Below are 20,578 nucleotides of genomic sequence, written 5' to 3' on the forward strand. Positions count from 1 at the left end.
ACGCGCGCCCTCCAACGAACATAACTATCGATCGTTCTAATTGATTTATCTTCCAAATTGATGGGCGGACTCGATTTGAACAAGAATGCATTGTCTCCCTCACCTAGCTTACCCAGTCACTTTGAACCCTTTCTTGTTTCTTCCGATATAACATGACGGTTCTTTATTTATGTTAGTGGCCTAACGTACATTTTCGTGCATTGCATAGAACATTTATGTAATTATTACATGTGCGCATGTGCGTTTATAAAATTATTATTATCATTTATTTAATATAAAATAGATGTGCGCTTATTAAATATAATTGCAGATATATAAGTTGTATACTGCAGTCTATAATCTATTTGAATAGGGCTCTTCCAATGGTTTTTCTGATGGTATAATGCGATATATTTTTCTTTTATACTACAACATAGAATTAAACAATCTTACAATCATATAAGTTTTCTCTGACTATACATATATAATTATTTTTTATATTCTCAAGCATATATAACCATATCATGTAGTTCGTGTACAAATTGTATTTATTTTTGTAAGTCTTAATATTATATGATGATGATGATGATGATGTATAGGCGTAATTATTACGTATGTTCTTATGTTCAAATGAATTCGTTTTATTTGTAAATTTTTAAGTTTATTAACGTTTCTCACATCGGGTGCTTATAGTTCTGTCATTATGTTTCCACACCAATAAAGGAATCTAATCTTATATCTGAGATGTTCTATATCTGTTTTAGTCAACTGGGAACCTCACCCTCTTTTATCATAACTTGCATTCATCAACAAATTATTTTGCAAAAAATAAGTGTTTCATGGAAATTCTAATACAATAGTTCTTGATATGCTTTATTTTCTCAATCTGAATCCTCGGAAACGCTGTACAATCAGAAACAATACAGTGCTCTGTATACAGTGAGTATAGAATATAAAGACGCACTGTCTTTATAAAATATCTCACGACGAATGCATATTTTCGATGTTGATCAGTGGTGTTATTTTGCATAACGTGATGCCTCCCCTATGTTTAAACAACAATATCTAGCTGACGTAATTCATTATGCAGCACAAAATATACTTATTTCCAAATGATACGTGATGATAAATATGAGAACATGCAAGTGCAAATTATTATTAGAACGAGAGACATAAAAAAATACGCTGATGTGTGATTCTGAGTAAATCGTTTGCCTGTTTTAACTGCTAGACAGACAATTGTTCATCTGTTACATGGACTGTTGGATATTTACAAGTAAATATCAAAATATTTGCTTTGCGAGGCTATTTTATTCACTAGGGAATTTTCCCTTTTCCGACCCAGTAACCTTTCCATTGCTGGTAACATTCAAAGTTCAAAGGTTTTGACATTTTGTCCACGCAAAACGGCTTCCTTTGTCTTACTACATTGTCCGTCCCTAATGATTGGAACAACGCAGCGCTCAACCCTCACAACTTTATCTTCCACCTGCTTTGTATTGAAAGTTGAAACTCTTCAATGGAACTCTTCATGAAAGGTATTTTATTTCATCCCGTTCTCACTTCATTATCACTGTTGGGTAGAAATTCATCAAAACCAGTTTTTCTCATTCCAACTTTAATCATCTCTCATGTTTATTCGTCACTAGCTGGCCCGGTCAACTTCGTAATTCCAAAAAGTCAATATATATTAATGCCACACTTAATTTTATTCTGTGAATCATGAAATTTATCTGAAAATCAATATTTTCATTTACATCTCAATACGGACTTCCCATGTGCTTAGTCATACAGCATTTATTATTCTGAAAACAAAAACATATTCTTCTCAATCAATTGGTAGTAATATTTTATCAGTAAAGTCTTGAATTGAAAAAATAGATCCTAGGCTAAATCAGTGTTTCAAAGATAAATAGTTGTTGATTGTCGATAGATGGTCCAGGAAATATTCGATATACGATGAATCACACAGAATTCCATATTCTTTCCATCTTCCATTTTAGGATGAATATCATAAGCTAAGCTAAATTAAAAAAAAGTGAATTATTCTGTCATTCTTCAGTAATGCAATATGAACAACTCTCTTTCATGAGGTGAATTATTTTTTTCCAACATTTCCAGTTTCTCAATGATAGGGGACTGATTAATATTTGTATAAGTCTTCAAAGAACCATTATCTACAGCTGGTACCAATCGACTACACTTCAACTCCAAACTACCGTATTAAGCACGGGTTACCTGTTTATTACAGCTGGCAACTTTAGATGCTAAATCATATTATCACAATATTATCTTGAATCATGATCATCTTTCCGTTCTACGGTAGCCGCTTGGCCGGAAAGTACGAAAACATAGGTATGTAAAATGGATTAATATATTATATAATTATTATTAGCCCCCCTTTTAAAATTTCAGAAACCATCCCCAATATTTACACAACATATTCCCAAAGTTTCATGCCGTTCTGTCAAGTAGTTTTCAAGTCTATAGGGAACAAACAAACAAACAAACACACAGACATTGATTTTTATATAAATATAGATGATGATCCAACTTTGCATTTCCTATGGTATGACATTATTACTTCAAATTATCAAACACTTCTGTCCGATAACTTATGCTTTTCTCCACTCTTTCGTTTTTCTCTCCTCTTTTTACCGTCTCATTTTTAATCTTTAAATGGTTTATATTTCTCTTTGTATTTTACTGTTTTCTGAATATTTCTAGGGTAATGAGAGCATTTCTGTCACTAACATATCTTCAAGACCAACTAGCAGAATTCCTGCATAAACTAAGTCCTGAGCATTTTTCTGAAGACATGGAGTATTTGTTTCATTTTTTGCTGATACTTTTCTATAAACGGCCAGGTGTCGACGTGACATTTGGAGAGCAGTTGTTTGCTCTAAAAAAGAGTCTCTGCTCAGTTTAGTGAAATGAAGAAAGAGGCACATGACCGTGTCAGTGTCAGCAGGTGTTTGTGCTTGGGCCTGTGCTACTGCCCTCAGCCCTCATCACAGCTGATCACACTTGCAGCTGTCTACTCCTTCACTCCTAAAACTTCACTTCTCTCTTCTGTCTTTTGTCTACAGATATCATGATATTGCATGCTCGTTGATCGCCTTGCCTATTTGTTCCTTCAAATTCTTCTGTATTTCCATGAACTACTGCGAAATGAACGATTGTTTGTATAGTCCGAAAACCTGGATTGTTTAGAGTGCCATTATTTGTCATGTAGCAACTATTGTTCTAAGATCCATAAGAATTTAATCATGATTAGCTCTAACCGAATACTAACTAGAGGCTTTGATTTAATATTTGAATGTACACGTACTGACTATGTATCTATCAATTTTTTAGGTCTAGGCTCAGGGATAAATGTTAAGACAATCAACTTTCGTGCAGCAGTTAATTCTAGCTCCATTATGAAGTGGATGTATCAATTTCATTTGGGTTCAACGAGTGATGGATTTCATTCCACTAGTCAATACTTTGGAAATGTTCCGAAAAATGGATGTCCCAGCCAAAATACTTATTTACTTGATTGAATAGGATTTTTAGAAACCATTAAAGGAATCTAATCTTATATCTGAGATGTTCTATATCTGTTGTAGTCAACTGGGAACCTCACCCTCTTTTATCATAACTTGCATTCATCAACAAATTATTCTGCAAAAAATAAGTGTTTCATGGAAATCCTAATACAATAGTTCTTGATATGCTTTTATTATCTCAATCTGAATCCTCGGAAACGCTGTACAATCAGAAACAATACAGTGCTCTGTATACAGTGAGTATAGAATATAAAGACGCACTGTCTTTATAAAATATCTCACGACGAATGCATATTTTCGATGTTGATCAGTGGTGTTATTTTGCATAACGTGATGCCTCCCCTATGTTTAAACAACAATATCTAGCTGACGTAATTCATTATGCAGCACAAAATATACTTATTTCCAAATGATACGTGATGATAAATATGAGAACATGCAAGTGCAAATTATTATTAGAACGAGAGACATAACAAAATACGCTGATGTGTGATTCTGAGTAAATCGTTTGCCTGTTTTAACTGCTAGACAGACAATTGTTCATCTGTTACATGGACTGTTGGATATTTACAAGTAAATATCAAAATATTTGCTTTGCTAGGCTATTTTATTCACTAGGGAATTTTCCCTTTTCCGACCCAGTAACCTTTCCATTGCTGGTAACATTCAAAGTTCAAAGGTTTTGACATTTTGTCCACGGAAAACGGCTTCCTTTGTCTTACTACATTGTCCGTCCCTAATGATTGGAACAACGCAGCGCTCAACCCTCACAACTTTATCTTCCACCTGCTTTGTATTGAAAGTTGAAACTCTTCAATGGAACTCTTCATGAAAGGTATTTTATTTCATCCCGTTCTCACTTCATTATCACTGTTGGGTAGAAATTCATCAAAACCAGTTTTTCTCATTCCAACTTTAATCATCTCTCATGTTTATTCGTCACTAGCTGGCCCGGTCAACTTCGTAATTCCAAAAAGTCAATATATATATATATATTAATGCCACACTTAATTTTATTCTGTGAATCATGAAATTTATCTGGAAATCAATATTTTCATTTACATCTCAATACGGACTTCCCATGTGCTTAGTCATACAGCATTTATTATTCTGAAAACAAAAACATATTCTTCTCAATCAATTGGTAGTAATATTTTATCAGTAAAGTCTTGAATTGAAAAAAATAGATCCTAGGCTAAATCAGTGTTTCAAAGATAAATTTAATGCGTTAATAGTTGTTGATTGTCGATAGATGGTCCGGGAAATATTCGATATACGATGAATCACACAGAATTCCATATTCTTTCCATCTTCAATTTTAGGATGAATATTATAAGCTAAGCTAAATTAAAAAAAAAGTGAATTATTCTGTCATTCTTCAGTAATGCAATATGAACAACTCTCTTTCATGAGGTGAATTATTTTTTTCCAACATTTCCTGTTTCTCAATGATGGGGACTGATTAATATTTGTATAAGTCTTCTGAAAATCATTATCTACAGCTGGTACCAATCGACTACACTTCAACTCCAAACTACCGTATTAAGCACGGGTTACCTGTTTATTACAGCTGGCAACTTTAGATGCTAAATCATATTATCACAATATTATCTTGAATCATGATCATCTTTCCGTTCTACGGTAGCCGCTTGGCCGGAAAGTACGAAAACATAGGTCTGTAAAATGGATTAATATATAATTATTATTAGCCCCCCTTTTAAAATTTCAGAAACCATCCCCAATATTTACACAACATATTCTCAAAGTTTCATGCCGTTCTGTCAAGTAGTTTTCAAGTCTATAGGGAACAAACAAACAAACAAACACACAGACATTGATTTTTATATAAATATAGATGATGATCCAACTTTGCATTTCCTATGGTATGACATTATTACTTCAAATTATCAAACACTTCTGTCCGATAACTTATGCTTTTCTCCACTCTTTCGTTTTTCTCTCCTCCTTTTACCGTCTCATTTTTAATCTTCAAATGGTTTATATTTCTCTTTGTATTTTACTGTTTTCTGAATATTTCTAGGGTAATGAGAACATTTCTGTCACTAACATATCTTCAAGACCAACTAGCAGAATTCCTGCATAAACTAAGTCCTGAGCATTTTTCTGAAGACATTGAGTATTTGTTTCATTTTTGCTGATACTTTTCTATAAACGGCCAGGTGTCGACGTGACATTTGGAGAGCAGTTGTTTGCTCTAAAAAAGAGTCTCTGCTCAGTTTAGTGAAATGAAGAAAGAGGCACATGACCGTGTCAGTGTCAGCAGGTGTTTGTGCTTGTGCCTGTGCTGCTGCCCTCAGCCCTCATCACAGCTGATCACACTTGCAGCTGTCTACTCCTTCACTCCTAAAACTTCACTTCTCTCTTCTGTCTTTTGTCTACAGATATCATGATATTGCATGCTCGTTGATCGCCTTGCCTATTTGTTCCTTCAAATTCTTCAGTATTTCCATGAACTACTGCGAAATGAACGATTGTTTGTATAATCCGAAAACCTGGATTGTTTAGAGTGTCATTATTTGTCATGTAGCAACTATTGTTCTAAGATCCATAAGAATTTAATCATGATTAGCTCTAACCGAATACTAACTAGAGGCTTTGATTTAATATTTGAATGTACACGTACTGACTATGTATCTATCAATTTTTTAGGTCTAGGCTCAGGGATAAATGTTAAGACAATCAACTTTCGTGCAGCAGTTAATTCTAGCTCCATTATGAAGTGGATGTATCAATTTCATTTGGGTTCAACGAGTGTTGGATTTCATTCCACTAGTCAATACTTTGGAAATGTTCCGAAAAATGGATGTCCCAGCCAAAATACTTATTTACTTGATTGAATAGGATTTTTAGAAACCATTAGTTCAAGTTTTGTGAACTGAAGAATCAATAGGAAAATCATCAAAAAGTCCCAGCCAAAACTCTGTCAAATTCATATTCTTACTTGATTGAAAAGGATTTTTAGACACTATTAATTCAAGTTTTGTGAACTAAACATCAAGTTTTGCAGCTTCTCAGAGTTATATAGCACCCCAAGACTCCATTCAGCTATAAATATTCATAGAGATTCTTCATTCCTTTAAGTTCACGCTAATCAAATTTTCCAAATTCTGAATAGTCATCTATTATATCCGATAATTCCTATTCAGACTTCAACTTTATTCCAAACAATAATTATCCACATCTGAGGGAAGTCAACTTCTAATTATCACATGAAGCTTGGAGTAAATCAAATGGAAACTTCAGAACAGAAATAGCAGCTAATTATAGTAAGCAGAGGGATGCATAAGAAGCTAGTTGTAATTGCCGAGAGGCTGTACGCTCTGGGATGTGTTTCAATTACAAGTGGTAATATGCCGCAGCCTAGTTGAACCTCAAAGCATGTCAATGGCATGTACAAGCTGTTACAACATAACGCCCGCCTAAGTGAGAGGGGTTTGATGTCTACGTCAATTCCCGTCGTGGAACCCTGTCCTCTCCATCACCCCCTATTAAATCGGCGTCTCTCTGATTCCCCCTCTCCTCACCCACACCAACAGGTCGATAGATCAGACACGACCTAAGATGGCGTCAAGAGTGTCAGCCGACATTTTTATCGCCAGCTGAGCACCGCTAGATAAACGCCGCGGGTCATCAAAACCCTAGTTTTATTGAAGTTTATGATAAGTCGGGCGTCGTATATGGAAACTTCAATCTGGATGAAAATCTTCACTTCGTACATCGACAGATTTCGACTGCATACAGCTTATATTGCTTTGTGGATAAGCTACGGCGGATAACACCAGCCATGTGGTGATCTGCTCCTATAAAAATTAGATTATTGGTTTCATTTTTTGCTGATACTTTTCTATAAACGGCCAGGTGTCGACGTGACATTTGGAGAGCAGTTGTTTGCTCTAAAAAAGAGTCTCTGCTCAGTTTAGTGAAATGAAGAAAGAGGCACATGACCGTGTCAGTGTCAGCAGGTGTTTGTGCTTGGGCCTGTGCTGCTGCCCTCAGCCCTCATCACAGCTGATCACACTTGCAGCTGTCTACTCCTTCACTCCTAAAACTTCACTTCTCTCTTCTGTCTTTTGTCTACAGATATCATGATATTGCATGCTCGTTGATCGCCTTGCCTATTTGTTCCTTCAAATTCTTCAGTATTTCCATGAACTACTGCGAAATGAACGATTGTTTGTATAGTCCGAAAACCTGGATTGTTTAGAGTGCCATTATTTGTCATGTAGCAACTATTGTTCTAAGATCCATAAGAATTTAATCATGATTAGCTCTAACCGAATACTAACTAGAGGCTTTGATTTAATATTTGAATGTACACGTACTGACTATGTATCTATCAATTTTTTAGGTCTAGGCTCAGGGATAAATGTTAAGACAATCAACTTTCGTGCAGCAGTTAATTCTAGCTCCATTATGAAGTGGATGTATCAATTTCATTTGGGTTCAACGAGTGTTGGATTTCATTCCACTAGTCAATACTTTGGAAATGTTCCGAAAAATGGATGTCCCAGCCAAAATACTTATTTACTTGATTGAATAGGATTTTTAGAAACCATTAGTTCAAGTTTTGTGAACTGAAGAATCAATAGGAAAATCATCAAAAAGTCCCAGCCAAAACTCTGTCAAATTCATATTCTTACTTGATTGAAAAGGATTTTTAGACACTATTAATTCAAGTTTTGTGAACTAAACATCAAGATTTGCAGCTTCTCAGAGTTATATAGCACCCCAAGACTCCATTCAGCTATAAATATTCATAGAGATTCTTCATTCCTTTAAGTTCACGCTAATCAAATTTTCCAAATTCTGAAATAGTCATCTATTATATCCGATAATTCCTATTCAGACTTCAACTTTATTCCAAACAATAATTATCCACATCTGAGGGAAGTCAACTTCTAATTATCACATGAAGCTTGGAGTAAATCAAATGGAAACTTCAGAACAGAAATAGCAGCTAATTATAGTAAGCAGAGGGATGCATAAGAAGCTAGTTGTAATTGCCGAGAGGCTGTACGCTCTGGGATGTGTTTCAATTACAAGTGGTAATATGCCGCAGCCTAGTTGAACCTCAAAGCATGTCAATGGCATGTACAAGCTGTTACAACATAACGCCCGCCTAAGTGAGAGGGGTTTGATGTCTACGTCAATTCCCGTCGTGGAACCCTGTCCTCTCCATCACCCCCTATTAAATCGGCGTCTCTCTGATTCCCCCTCTCCTCACCCACACCAACAGGTCGATAGATCAGACACGACCTAAGATGGCGTCAAGAGTGTCAGCCGACATTTTTATCGCCAGCTGAGCACCGCTAGATAAACGCCGCGGGTCATCAAAACCCTAGTTTTATTGAAGTTTATGATAAGTCGGGCGTCGTATATGGAAACTTCAATCTGGATGAAAATCTTCACTTCGTACATCGACAGATTTCGACTGCATACAGCTTATATTGCTTTGTGGATAAGCTACGGCGGATAACACCAGCCATGTGGTGATCTGCTCCTATAAAAATTAGATTATTGGTTATTGGTCTCGTTTCAACACTATTCTGCGTTCAGTAACATAAAAATAGATTGAATTTTCAGACCCTTATTGAATTGGATATTTTTCCTTAGTATAGCACAACATATTTCAAAGATTGGTAAAGGAGGATGTTACTTTTTCTCACCTAAATTAGGTGTGCATTGAATGTTGACATATGGTCTAGTTATGGATAACTCTAAGCGGCCTTAATAATGAATAATTATAATAGTAAGCCACGTTTACACCGGAGTTGTATAATTGTTTTAAAGAAACGTTGTTGTTTAAAATTGTTTTTAAAAAACATTTTGTTGACAACTCTGGTGTAATAGCGGCTTTAAACTTCTACAGGAACAGCTGAATCGAACATTGCTACTTTGGAAGTGTTCGGATAAGAGAGTATGATTAATATGAATATTAATAACCAAATTATTTAAAATCAATATTAATTTATTAGAATCAGTATCATTGTTTGATAGCCATCATGGACAGCAATACAAAAAATAGAGTGGGAAACTCAATGGTTGGATTAATATAAATAAACGAGAACATGGAATTTCATATAAGTTGAGTAATGGGATTTATGATTATTGGACGAATCGAATTTATATAAAAACCTATTCTTGTAGGTTAATGTGATATCATGAATTGCAATTGTAAATGGAAACTGCTGTACAAAACTTTGTGGCCAATAATGGGTTATTGCATAACTGCCTCCCTTCTGGGAAAAGAGCTGGTTGAAAAGTTATCATATTTCATTTGGATGCCGATAGCAGATTGCAGGGCACCTCCACGGCGAGGTCTAGTGTCATTTTTAATTAAAAACTTGCATTGACTCGTAACAGTGATTGCCTACCTTTTTACTTTTTGCCCCGTTAGCGGATAACCAATGAAATCCGGCTGCTGCTGCTGGACCCTCACGTTATTACTAGTAATTTATCGCTTCACGGATTTTGCTGCTTTAATCCTAATGTCTCGTTTATTTGTTACAAATTGCTGAAGAATTATTCTCATTGACATACCTGCAGAGTACCTACCCCACCAATAATCCAATGAAATATTGAATCGGTTATTACTGATGAAAACCTTTACGTTCCCCTGATCACATTTTTCTTGAGTATTAAGCTAAACTCTGCATGAGATAGAATTGCTTTTTCATCTTTTACTTTAGCTTATTGATTGGAATATTTGTACATTTCTCTTGAACTCTCAACCTATCTATCCAATATGACACCCAGCAATATGAGACTTCACATTCTATTTGTTGAATGAAATAGGTTAATTCACACATAACATAACATGTATTGATCTAAATCATGTATATGTTTAATGAGCGATTTTTTCACATCTATTTTTCACATAAAAACCTCTCTCTCTCTCTTTATAAACAAAGATTGGACGAACATCAATGTATAATATGTCGGAAGGTTGGAATCAAAGTATCGAGTATCGGGGATCAAAGTGACTGTTTACAAGATTATTTGGAGCACTAAAACCTCTTTGTTGTGTTTTGGGAGAAGCTATAAAGAGATTGGAGTGAAACAAACACTACACTGGTTGCAGAAACAGGGGCAAAATTGCATTGATGGTCGCCAACATCCGAACCGGATAGGCACCCTAAGAAGAAGAAGAAAGTGTGTGACCGTAAAAGGAGGAAGAAGAGGGAGAAGAGAGAGGAGAAGAAGAAAAGGAAGCAGAGGAAGATCAATGAGAAAGTATTATCGGAAGAATATTGCAAATGCAGTTTGCATCTGTTTTAAAAAAAGATTGAAGTTTCAAACTCACTTTGAATGTTCCGACGACTCTGCTATCGTCTTCCACATCATCTCCAGTCTTTTTGCCTCTGTATAAATCGAACGTCTGAAGCCATTCGCTGAATCCATTGAAATCCGATTGACTTTCCAGCTCACTAGGATAGATCTGGAATTGATACAACTATTTTTAATATATTGTTACCAAACATTGATCGTTTTGATACAAGGGTAACTCTTTTGATACAAAACTCAAGATACCCGATACAATGCAGTAGCCTATATTTAAGAGTTCAGACGGGTTTTTTTGCACAATCCGCGAGAAATAAGGAAAAATTTTTGCGCATTAAGTTCCCACGAGCGTGAAAGAAAACTTTTAAGTTTATGCTTGTTTAAGACTAGAGAATACTCATTGGGCAAGTTGATAACCTCTTTAAAGTCTCCTTCACTATCAATATCAATTATGTGTATGCAAATTTCACCACTATCAGGAAATGTGACATTGGTTACAGTAAACCAATCGTAAGCCAAATGGTCAAAACCCCAATTTGCTTGCGGTCTGCATCAATTGAAAATTCATTAAAGCTTGTGCAATCGAAATAAGCACTCATTTTATCGTCTTATCAGTTCAAACGTTTCAAAGCAAATGACACCTTCTGTTGCTGCAATTCGATGCGTGATATACTTTCCTTATCTAATGTGATGTCCAGCAATGCTTACCACTCGTTATAGATTTTCTTTTGGGGCTAATACAAACCCAGCATATTGACCAAGACCCATTTTCGATGTAATCAAATCTCCCACCTGTTCCTCAGTCAAATTATGTTGTTTAGCCTCTATCCAATTCATATTAAAACTAACTTTTGCGTAATTCCTTACAATATCGTAGGCCATTTTGTGAATGAATAATTTTAAATAATCTATAAAAGCGGGTGAACATTGCAGTCTCATCACAGTATCTTTTTCAGAATTTGTAATCAAGGTTGTTAGTTCATCATTAACCTTTTTAACAGCAAGATCCAATTCATCTTTCTTAATAAAATCTTTTAAATCAGTTTTTTGTGCATATTGCTCAGTAATTTGTTTAATCAGACCATTAACAGCATCCTTTGTAACGAATTGTTTAATCCCATCAAAAATAGTAGCTTTTATTGCGTCTGCCATTCCAGATAATCTTTTTTAAATTCTTCCTTAGTTATATTTTTACTAGTCAATTTCTCCAAAACAGTATCTAAATATTTATTATCAATTACTGACGGTTGTGTTTCATTTACTTTAGTAAAATTTCTGTACTAAGCTGTTTCAGTTTAGTGTTAAGATAGTTTCTGTCTAAGATCTCTAAATTTTTAATTTTATCAGAAATGGCTTTCAATTTTTCGTCCAAATAAGATTTTCAACCTTATTTTTGTCAATACTAACCAACTGGGTTGAAAAGGTATCTGATAAATTTTTCACTTCTCCTAATGCACTCTGTAGAGTTTGTGTTCTCTCTATGATAACTTTATCAATATTTGCACTAAAAGTCTGTAATGAACTTTTAACAGCTTCACTGATTCCCTGCTGATTTATTGAATCAATTATAGTCTGTGTTATGACATCAATATTACAGGAAACCTCAGCGTTGAAGCGGTAGCAGTAGGTGTTTCAATCCATCCGAATCGTGCAAGGTCATCGTGACACTAAATAATTAGTTTTGCTTCTCTGAGCCTCTTCTAGTATAGATGAAATCTCAACATCATGAGCAGAATTCCCAGAAGCTTTTGAGGAATAGAGTAAATTTAATCTTTCCCCTAGTTCATCAAAACTATCAAAGTATTGGTAATTTCTTTCATGAGAAATATTTTTTGCAAAATTCAACAAACCTTGTCCCTTCTTTTTAACAAGTTTTTTACTGGGAAATAATTTCTGAATCAATTGCGATTTAATTCCATGATTACTTTAACATAGCCTCTTCGATCTAAATGTACACCAGTAAGTAATAAGATACGTTTGTACTTGTCAAGGTCATCATCATTATAAGATTTCTGTTTGGTCCTCGCTTTGAATAATATTCGAGTAATCCGCGTTAATTGAATTCTTTCTTTATCAACATCTATATATCCATTATCAAATATTACCTGTATATCACCGATATAATCTTTTCACTTTGATCTTTGTATGAAACTCCATAAGTAATTGAATTATTCAACTTTTCCTTATGAAACACTGTTAGGTATTTGCTCAACAAATCATTGATTCTGCTAGCACCAACATCATCATCATCATCATCATCCTCTCCCTCTTCCTCATCTTCATACTCATCATCATCATCTTCATTATCAATTTCCATACTCTCTTGTTCCTCTTTTACTTCTTCCTTTTTTACATCATGATTAGAATGTAATGTAGATTTGGTTTTTCCCAATTCAATTATAGGTTCAATTAATGGCGAAAGAGATTTCCTATTGAATTCATCTGTTCGTTTTTCAAAATTAATAAGGCTTTTATGCTTGTCACTAATCACCTTTCGTAATGTCTTAATCGTTTCTATTATTCTGTTTAACGACGTAACATGGCTGGAACGTAACTATCATAAAATAAAATGGAGCAATGGAGATTTGGAATGGAATGAGACAATTATCCGTGAATACCTCGCAGGTTATGAAAAAATTTTTACAAAAGGAACTGAGAAAGCAAAGTTTTTGAGAAGATTACATTCTAACGTACAATGCATACCGGAGGACTTTCTCAAGCCCGATTTCAGCTTTTTCACCACTTCGTGGTGTTATGATGCATGTAAGATACATAATATAGACCCGATGGAAGGGTGCTTTATTCTCTGCCCAACATTATAATTCTCTGCTGTTTAAAATATGTATCAAACAAATAATTTCTTGTGCGAGAATACTCGTATGAAAAGTATGAAATTGGCGCCTATGTATACGAATGCTCAGAAAAGAAACTTTGCACGTTATGGATTCTTCTACAACGGAAAGGAATTACAGTGTGTTTATTGCTCGCATGCACTGAGACTGCATAAAGCTCGCACATGTTGTCTGTCTACAGACAAAGAAAGACCGTTTAATTACTCTATAATAGTGCCAGCCTACACATAGTTTTACTACTCGACAACGATGGATCCGGCAAAGTGGTTAGCTGCTGACAACGATTGGAAGTGAGGTTAAAAACTGCATAGACTGGTATGATGAGTGTGAAAGTGCAATTCAGAAATCATCTAGTGAAAATTATAGTTTGGCGAAACAATTAAAGGCTATTTTTCTAAGCACAGTTAATTTGAACGATATAAAAGACTATTTGTGCTATTACCGTCCATACAATTTGTCTGTAGATAAATTGATTAAAATTGAGATGAAGTTATGATGTATTGTTGTAGTGAATTTTTTAATTCAGATATTTCCTCGAACATTTTGGTTTAGTATCAGTGTAGACTTGATTGAGTGAGCACGCGAGAACGCCCCCTCAGACACAACTGTTACAGCTTGAGCTTATCAAGAGATACGCCCCCTCAGAGTCAACTCTGTTACAGCTAAGTGCACATTATTGTTCATAACATAATCGAGGTCATGCAGTGTTTTAGCTTTGCTAAATTCAAAAAATTATCTCGCCTCTTGATGTCAATTTCATTCAATGAATTTGATTCTATTGCAAAAACTATTAAATTTTCAACAGGATTCCAAGGCGATGATTTACCGTTAACAAAAACAGAAAATGTACATTTTCCAATTTTATCTGAGATTTTCGAATTATTGAACATACTAGATACAGGTCATCTACATTATTGTAGTGCAAATGATTTCTCAACTATTGTTACAAATCCGATGAACTTTGGAAATGCTTGTATGACATTGCAGATAAAAAATGTAAAAGATCAACTTAGATCATTCTGTTAAGATCAATAGAGCTGATACCCCAGTGATATAGGTCTGAGGATATCTATAGCTATTTTTGACTGCTTGTTCGTACAAATTTACTATAGATATTCTCGGAGAGCACACTTAAAAAGCAACGCCTGCGGTTTGTACAGCACATAGAAAATTTCAATATAAATTTGTGAAATTTTTCTTAACTGTCGGGTGGAAAGCAAACCATACAGTATAAAGATGGATTCACTTTAATTTGTCAGTAGAAAAGGGAAAAAGGGAAATTATTTTTTCACTCATCTAGCATTCACTTTAATTTTACAGTATAAAGATGTATTCACTCAGTATAAAGATGGATTCACTTTGCATTTAAAGATTTTAGGGTTGCATAAGAAGCTAGTTGTAATTGCCGAGAGGCTGTACGCTCTGGGATGTGTTTCAATTACAAGTGGTAATATGCCGCAGCCTAGTTGAACCTCAAAGCATGTCAATGGCATGTACAAGCTGTTACAACATAACGCCCGCCTAAGTGAGAGGGGTTTGATGTCTACGTCAATTCCCGTCGTGGAACCCTGTCCTCTCCATCACCCCCTATTAAATCGGCGTCTCTCTGATTCCCCCTCTCCTCACCCACACCAACAGGTCGATAGATCAGACACGACCTAAGATGGCGTCAAGAGTGTCAGCCGACATTTTTATCGCCAGCTGAGCACCGCTAGATAAACGCCGCGGGTCATCAAAACCCTAGTTTTATTGAAGTTTATGATAAGTCGGGCGTCGTATATGGAAACTTCAATCTGGATGAAAATCTTCACTTCGTACATCGACAGATTTCGACTGCATACAGCTTATATTGCTTTGTGGATAAGCTACGGCGGATAACACCAGCCATGTGGTGATCTGCTCCTATAAAAATTAGATTATTGGTTATTGGTCTCGTTTCAACACTATTCTGCGTTCAGTAACATAAAAATAGATTGAATTTTCAGACCCTTATTGAATTGGATATTTTTCCCTTAGTATAGCACAACATATTTCAAAGATTGGTAAAGGAGGATGTTACTTTTTCTCACCTAAATTAGGTGTGCATTGAATGTTGACATATGGTCTAGTTATGGATAACTCTAAGCGGCCTTAATAATGAATAATTATAATAGTAAGCCACGTTTACACCGGAGTTGTATAATTGTTTTTAAAGAAACGTTGTTGTTTAAAATTGTTTTTAAAAAACATTTTGTTGACAACTCTGGTGTAATAGCGGCTTTAAACTTCTACAGGAACAGCTGAATCGAACATTGCTACTTTGGAAGTGTTCGGATTAAGAGAGTATGATTAATATGAATATTAATAACCAAATTATTTAAAATCAATATTAATTTATTAGAATCAGTATCATTGTTTGATAGCCATCATGGACAGCAATACAAAAAATAGAGTGGGAAACTCAATGGTTGGATTAATATAAATAAACGAGAACATGGAATTTCATATAAGTTGAGTAATGGGATTTATGATTATTGGACGAATCGAATTTATATAAAAACCTATTCTTGTAGGTTAATGTGATATCATGAATTGCAATTGTAAATGGAAACTGCTGTACAAAACTTTGTGGCCAATAATGGGTTATTGCATAACTGCCTCCCTTCTGGGAAAAGAGCTGGTTGAAAAGTTATCATATTTCATTTGGATGCCGATAGCAGATTGCAGGGCACCTCCACGGCGAGGTCTAGTGTCATTTTTAATTAAAAACTTGCATTGACTCGTAACAGTGATTGCCTACCTTTTTACTTTTTGCCCCGTTAGCGAATAACCAATGAAATCCGGCTGCTGCTGCTGGACCCTCACGTTATTACTAGTAATTTATCGCTTCACGGATTTTGCTGCTTTAATCCTAATGTCTCGTTTATTTGTTACAAATTGCTGAAGAATTATTCTCATTGACATACCTGCAGAGTACCTACCCCACCAATAATCCAATGAAATATTGAATCGGTTATTACTGATGAAAACCTTTACGTTCCCCTGATCACATTTTTCTTGAGTATTAAGCTAAACTCTGCATGAGATAGAATTGCTTTTTCATCTTTTACTTTAGCTTATTGATTGGAATATTTGTACATTTCTCTTGAACTCTCAACCTATCTATCCAATATGACACCCAGCAATATGAGACTTCACATTCTATGTGTTGAACGAAATAGGTTAATTCACACATAATATAACATGTATTGATCTAAATCATGTATATGTTTAATGAGCAATTTTTTCACATCTATTTTTCACATAAAAACCTCTCTCTCTCTCTCTTTATAAACAAAGATTGGACGAACATCAATGTATAATATTTCGGAAGGTTGGAATCAAAGTATCGAGTATCGGGGATCAAAGTGACTGTTTACAAGATTATTTGGAGCACTAAAACCTCTTTGTTGTGTTTTGGGAGAAGCTATAAAGAGATTGGAGTGAAACAAACACTACACTGGTTGCAGAAACAGGGGCAGAAGCCGAGTCAAAGGGGTGGAGAATGGAGGGGGAAATGCTAGGGGTAGAACAGGTGTCTAGATTAACGGCAGCAGAGGGCGAATTGAAGCGAAGAGGGGGTTCGAGAAGGGACAGAGTAGCCGAGAGAGGAAATTAAACACCTTATCGATCGACGAGTCTCGAATACAAATTGCCTGCTCTCCTAGAAATTAAAGTAGTTCACATAGGCAGCCAGTGACTGCACAGCTTTATGTGCTTTACCTAATGCCAAAACCAACACTCTTCCAGTTGGGCTGCTAGAGCTGCTAGGCTGCTGTGCCTTTGCCGGTGCTTTGCCTGTGGCTTCCAGTGGTTTGGCATCCATGCTGCACCACCGCGGATTTACGGTTTTCGCATGCAGATTATAATCTTCATTGAACTCAAGACTCGGCAAAATTTAATGGCTACATGCTCTTCGCATGATACAATTATTAATATGTGAGCTTCATAGTATGCGACAATGTACAGGTACTGTGTCTTCGGTGAGAAAACTTCATCAATATTCGAACAACAGTGTAGACCCAGATAAATATCAGAATTCAGAATAATATGATCGTCTACGTCTGGATAATCAACCGAAAATTAAATACTGTACTTGTAATATTGTTGATTCAGTTTTATTGGGCTACTTGTTATTATTTTTATTGACATAATCTGTAATACTTTTCAATATTGTATGAATTATAGATGTTTTGGGAAGGATTTGGGATTAATTATTATAAAAATTGATTCTATTTCCATACGGAAATTCGAGTATTGAGGAAAATAGAGATAACGGAATAAACAATTTAGATAATTAATCATCTTCACCCTCCACACATCGATGGGAAGAGAATATTTAATATGTCTTGAAGTAGATGATGATAACAAGAACTCATATTCATGTTTTGTAGATATTTATTTTTGATAGTGTTCATAAGTTTGATTATAATGCTGTTGTTGTTCTTGCGGCAGTGAACGTTATATATTATTAGCAAGAGTAATAAACTTCATAATAATAAACTTTGTTTTTATGACTATGCTTCGTACTTGTACTGTGAGTGACAACTACTCAAAGAAGTTCATGCGCATGCGCTTCTTCCACTGTACAAACTCCTTCCACGTTCAAGGGTGTCATTAAAACTCCACCAATTAACAGTAGGTGGCATAGAGTTAAAATTTACAGCCTTGTTTTGTTAACTTTTATTGAGCAACCGGAGATTTACGGTTGGAGAAGGTTCATAATTTCTTCTTCATTTGCACAGTTCAATAGATTTTTCATCCCTTATTCTCACATTTCAATTTTAAACATAATTGTGTTTAAACCAATTCAAATTGAAATAGGAAATTCATATGATCTCTTATGAAAATGAATAAAAAAATGTGACAGCAAATGAGTTTTCATTTATAATGTACATTGTAATATTGTTTGGTTCATGAATAAAATTCACGAATTTGAACACTGTTTGAAATAAATAATATAATAAACAATTGATAGTAGAAGTGGAGTTGAGTAGAATTATTGTAAACAAAGTAGAAATCACATCTCGGAATGATGGACAGTATTCGAACTGCAGTTTCAAATGGAGAATTTACTTGAAGGACGACAAGAAAGGAAAGTAATCATGGGATTTTAGCTTTGTATCAAATGCATTAAGGATCTGATAGAAGAAGCGTACATTTATTTGAAGTTCAAAAATTGGTTAGTAAATTGAATTTTGGTTAGAAGTGAATAGGTTTTTATTCTTTTCAAGATCAATGAAATTAGAAAGTTCAATGGGAGTTATTGTATCATCTGCTCCCAAGGGGAAGCATCTTTGAATTTGTAGATGAAGTATATTTGGGCCTACGCTCAACTAATAATTAGTTGTGCAAAGTTGTGTAGTTGATGGCTGAAGTGGAATTTGATGCAAACAAGCCGAAATTCGAATCAGTTGTTACTGAATCAAGTAGACTAATCCTCAAAGGTCCAACTCCACAGACAACTCAATAACCAAGTCCACTACTTGTAATTGAACTCTGCAAACTGATCCAATTCCAACTTGACTGCTCACATTCAGTTGGAATGATGCCTACGATCATAGAAAAAATAAAATGTATTATATACTATATACCGGGTGCGGCAGCGAAACTTCTTTTTTTAAAGTGAACGCCATTCAGTCAGCTGATGTCGTAGTAGAGCCAATTTGGTCTCGTTAGAGAAGCCAGACCATAAAGCTTTCTTCCCGACATGTTCAGTCGCCATCATGCATTGGAACAATGAGAAGCGTGAATTTGCCGTTGAGATTTATATTTCGAGCGGATGTTATGTGATCACAACCCCTCGCGCATTTCGAAATAACTTTAATCCAGCCCCTTTGGCTACTGTCCCGGACTAGAAATCAATTGTTACGTGGGTCACTACGTTCAGACAAACTGCAAGTGCAACAAGACGAAGAACTGAAGTCCCTCGGCCCATTAGGTCACCTGAGAACATTGAGGCAGTGAGAATTTCAATTTTGCGGTCACCACAGCGTTCTGCGCGTAAATATGCGTCTTCTCTTCGACTTTCCGATCGTTCTGTGAAACGAATTCTTCATGATCCTAATTTACATCCATACAAGATGGCGATTGTGCAGAAACTTTCTGAACGTGACTTCAATTGAGGGAACACTTTCTAGGAAGCCTCATCTCAATTAGCGATCTGGAGTAGCCAGCCTGATCTCCCGATTTTAACCCTTGTGATTCTTTTCTATGATGGTTTTTTTAATTCCTTGTTTATATGAACCTTCCAAGGACCCTACAAGATTTGAAAACCAATATCTGGGAAGAAATTGCCAACATAACGCCTGTAATGCTGACAGGAGTCATGACAAACGCCAGAAATCGGTTTACTTGATGTATGGAGAATGGGGGACGTCACCTACCTGATTTGATATTCAAAGCAAATTGAAACAGAACTTTATATTATGTGTCTACATTACAAAAAAAACTTTCTGATCCATACAAAGAGTTTTATTCACGTTTAAAAAAGGAAGTTTCGCTGCCGCACCCTCTATATTATGAGAGTCTCATAATATCCTCTTTACTACCATATTTCTGACATTTCCATCAAGGATTATGTGGTGTTTCAAAATAGAGCGAATTGTCTTTTCCATATCATATCCAAGTTCGTTGAAGGTTCTTGCAAAAAGCCAAGTAATCAAGGCTTCCTGAGTGAATATGAGAAATCCCTGGCAGCATATTAAAATTGAACGAATAAATGATTGTCAATAATTCAAATGTTAATGAAGTATTCACTTCAATAATGAATATCTTTTTCCACAGGGATGTCCAGTCGATGAATATTGCTGATCATACATTACTCTATAACTGGTAAGTTATTGAATCGATTTCTCTTATTTAAATTAAATGTTC

At 35.3% G+C, this 20,578-nt stretch overlaps 1 long non-coding RNA gene across 3 annotated transcripts in view; it reads left to right on the forward strand.

Annotated features, from left to right (window-relative positions):
• LOC120354907 overlaps positions 1-20,578 on the forward strand; it is a 181,093-nt gene that overhangs the window by 151,137 nt on the left and 9,378 nt on the right. For 2 of the 3 annotated variants that reach the window (XR_005573295.1, XR_005573291.1), the window contains one exon: positions 20,489-20,536. The exons of the other annotated variant lie outside the window; for it this stretch is intronic. This is a non-coding gene — a long non-coding RNA (uncharacterized LOC120354907). Of the gene's footprint in view, positions 1-20,488; positions 20,537-20,578 lie in introns of those variants that run through there. 3 annotated transcript variants of the gene reach the window in all.

This window comes from Nilaparvata lugens, chromosome 1 (genome assembly GCF_014356525.2).
Source record: "Nilaparvata lugens isolate BPH chromosome 1, ASM1435652v1, whole genome shotgun sequence".
NCBI lineage: Eukaryota > Metazoa > Arthropoda > Insecta > Hemiptera > Delphacidae > Nilaparvata > Nilaparvata lugens.